Genomic DNA, 4,146 nt, shown 5'->3' with positions numbered 1-4,146 from the left:
AACTCACCCATTCATTCATTCATCCAACCGTCCATTCATTCACTCTTTCCCCCTCCCTTCATTCCATGTATTAATTCCATGCATTCTTTCTTTCCTTCCTTCACTTCCTCTGTTTTCTTCATTCATTTTCCCATTCATTTATTCTTTCGTTTAAGAGGAACATATGTTAATCATCTGCACAAGCTGGGCGTCTTCTGGGGAGGGCAGGTGGGAGGTGGGACGGGGAAGCGTTGCTACCTGTCCCCGGCCCACTACTCTCAATTTCTCTTGCTTTTCCCGGAGACAAAGGGGACACCCATGTCTTTAAAGGAGTTCTCCCTTTGGGTTCTGGATACAGAGTCTCCTGTGTCAGTTTTTCAGATCACATAGAATTGGACATGAGGATGTGCTTTTCGCAAGTGGTTTTTCTGTTGAAAAGACTGTGGTCTAAAAAAGCAGAGTGGTCATTCCTCACAGGGATGAAATACTGGTCTCAGACAGTAACAGCATCTGGTTGGGCAAGTGTAGTTCCTCATGGCGGGGCCAGGATGGGGAGGCCCCAGACATTCTGGGCAGCACTCTGCTGAGGTCCCCTTGGCAGCCTCAGCCCTAATACCAGGACATCTTTTCCCCTTCCCCATCCCTATTTTCCCTGGGCCTAGCCTCAGGAGGCTGTAGGCAAATCCCACCCATGTGGGATCAGCTGCCCAAGATTTATCCCCTACCCCAAGTTCCAGAAATGCTCTTAGAAAAATCACCCCCAAGAAAACATCTCCCTTTCCCAATTCTGGCTTTGAAGGAAGGAAGCTGGGGTGTGAACACGCAGCTACTAACCAGTTTCCCTCCCACCCTCCCCATGAAACCTCATTTTATTCATCCATTTGATAGACACATAAGGAGCTTCTTCTATATGCCTGACATTGTTCTCTCTGTTGGAAGCAAAACGGAGGCTCACAGTAACAGTAATAACCAACAACTACCATCCCCCGTCCCGCTCCAAACAAACAAACAAAAAACCTGTCCCATGGTTCCAGCCTTCAAAGTCCCCTAGCAGTTACAACACAGAGTGATTGGGCTAAGATAGGAGTGAGAACAGGATGCTGGAGGGGTACAACATGGGGCCAACTACCCAATGGGGTGAGCGGTAGAGGGGGTTCCATTTGATTTGGAAATGGGAAGGGAAGAGGGCTGGGAAGAAGTACCTAGTCTCTGGGAAGGGGGTGAGTGGAGGGAGAAGGGAGATGGGAGGACAGATGGGAGGAGGTGACCCACTGGTCTCCATCCCCCACTGAAGGCTGGAGTGGGGAGGATGTTTTGAGCATGAGAGGGTGAAGAGCCATGAGGGGAAAGCCCAAGGAAAATGAGGCATCTCCTTCCCTTGGGGTCACTGTGACTTCAGACATCCTCAACTTCCTCCCCTGACCTGTTCCTCTCCCAATCTCAAAGGCTGGAGCAAAAATACAAACCTTAACCACTTCAAAATCATCTCCATTTTAAAGCTGGGAAGCTGAGGCCCAGAAAGGTGACTTGACTTGCCCAAGGTCAAACAATCTGAAAGTGTAGAGCTGTGTTTTCCTGTTCCTGATACAAAACTTTAAAAATGTTTTCAGTGAGGGACTTCCCTGGTAGTCCAAGGGTTAAGACTTTGAGCTGCCAGTTCAGGGGCTCAAGTTCGATTCCTTGTCAAGGAACTAGATCCTGCATGCCACAACTAAGCCCGGTGCAGGTGCAGCCAAATACAAACAAACAAACAATGTTTTCAGTGACTTTCTTTCCTTCATGAAGGTCTAAGAAGTTGGGAGCATCCGAGCCCTTTCCAAGGACACAAGAACTCAAGGGTGTGCAGTGAGCACCTCTGTTATACCCAGAGGCTGATTTTAAGGAAAAACCTACCCCATTAACCTAGCAGAAACCTACCCGTGTCTGGCTCTAAATCCTAACACGTATGTGGCAGCCCCTTTTCTGGCCACATGAGGTCAGCATTGAGTCACTGACTGCTTCCAGCACCTAGTCTGCACTCCAATAGGAAGCCCTTCTCAGTACAATTTAGGAATGGGGACAGGGATCATGGCAGTGTCATCTGGAAAGATGACCTGGGGACTTTGACTCAAGTCACAGCATGATCCAGGTCCTGTCTTCATTCCCTCAGTCCCACCCAGTCTTCTCCAAGGTCCTCTTCTCTCTCTTGTTTTCTGGTTCCCTTTGTCACGCTCCCACTCCCCATCTCTGCCCACTGCAGCCAGACTCATCTTCAGGAAACAGGCCCAGTTGCCATGGTGACCAGCTGGTCAGCTGGCTCCTTCCACAGCCCCCTTTTTTCTCTGGGCTTCCAAGGAGGGGTAATGCATGTGTATGGAGAAAGGGGAGGTGGTCTTTTATCTCTTGAAAGCTCTGGGGTTGGCCAAAAGAAGTTGAGCTATCTCTCTTCCAAAGCCCCCTGAAGTGGAGCCAGGAAGGCAGTGGGGCTGGAGGACAGGAGGAAGATTAGAACAACTAAATGGGGAGTGTGAAGATCCTATCTGGGTTAGGAAAGGCCAGGATTAGGACCTCTGCTCTCTATCTGCAGTAAGTCCTGAATTAGGTGAAATGAACTGAAACCAGAAGAGGAGTTAGAATTAGTTGTGGGCAGGACTTCTCAAAAATTATGGGTAGGAGAGAGATATTGAAATGAGCCAGCAAGTGAGATTCCTCCTCTGCCATGGGGATGAAGGAGAACCATGCCTTTTGGGATCATACTCTCCCTTGGTTTGGGCAGGGAGGATGGACTCACTGACCTGGGGAGGATCACACAGGCTGGGTAGTACTGAGGTGACAGGCAGACTGAGAGCCCCCTTCACCTTCCCTGGAAAGAGAAGAGTAGCAACGTGGAGACAGGACCAAGAGTAGAGGGGTGGGTGTGTGGGTGAAGGCAGAGGCTCTTCTGCCCCAGATGAGGGGCAGGACTGTCGGCAGAGCAGTGGGCTTGTCCTCTATTCCCAAAGATCAGATATCCAGGTTTTGCCTCAAGCTGACCTCTGACCCCTGAATATCCCCATGGACTTTTGAATGGGAAAGGTCTGGATTCTAGGACCACTCTGTGAGTATCAGCAGGTGACCTTGAGTAAGCCCCTCACCTCCTCTCTGCCTTGGTTCCTTGTGGGTAAATGGGGAAAGTCACTATATGTCAAAGACTAATGTAGCATATGACACACAACAGCCTTCCTTGGGACTGTGCACACAGATGGATCAAGCACAGCCTTCATCTTATTCTTTCATAATGACAGGCTTCCATGTCCTTCTTCCCCGTTAGACTTTGTGCTCCTTGAAGATGGGAAATTGTATTTTGCCTTTCTATACAGGGCACAGTAGGTTCTTAATACTTTTTTATTGAATGGGTGCATTCAGGAATGAATGAATGGCAGCTTTCTTTCTGCCCCTAACTGGGGTAGGAAAGAGCACTGTGGGTGGATGACATGAAGGGACAGGCGACCTGCAGTCACTCAGCCTGGCCTGTGACCTATGACTTGGCCTCCTACACCCAAAGTCAGAGCTTTAGAGATTGTTCAGTCAACTTTCTCACTGCACAAATGGGGAAACTAAGGCTCGGAGAGGGGAAGGCATTTGCCCAAGGTCACACAGCTAATGACAAAGACAGGATTAAGAATCTCTTCTCAGGTTTCCTGATCTCCAGTCTAGGGCAATGTACACACTTCATTGCTTCTCTGGGGCTTTTCTTCTAGGATAGAGAGCTAGTTCAGTGAAGGCTGGTTTCAATATCCTCTTTTCTGCCCTCTGCTAGTCCTTCCTCACATCCAGCTCCGATCCGTTCCTTTTCAGCCTTTCCCAACCTTGTTCAGCAGGGTCCGGCCTCTGAAGTCTGGCTCCTGCCTTAACCCTTTACCATCCAACTGAGAATGAGGATCTCGCCTAGGGTTCCCAAACTCAATTTCCTCTCCCCACCCTCAGCCCTGGGAACTTGCGAGAACCAACGGTGGGGAGGGATGTTAGTTGGCCGCTGGCGCCCCCTCCGTGAATAGACGGAGAGGAGTTTGGGCTTAGTTTCTCCTCCTCGGAAGAATGGCGGGGGTGCGGGTAGTGAGCGGGGCTGGGAGAGAAGAAGGGGTGCCGGGAGCCCCTGTTGCTTGTCCCCTTTGGGGTGGCTGTTAGGTAGGCTTGGGGAAGGCGGAG

The sequence above is a fragment of the Bison bison genome, unplaced genomic scaffold (assembly GCF_000754665.1).
Source record: "Bison bison bison isolate TAMUID 2011002044 unplaced genomic scaffold, Bison_UMD1.0 scf7180017864487, whole genome shotgun sequence".
NCBI lineage: Eukaryota > Metazoa > Chordata > Mammalia > Artiodactyla > Bovidae > Bison > Bison bison.
The sequence above is the reverse complement of the archived record's forward strand: the minus strand, read 5'-3'. Positions refer to the sequence as shown.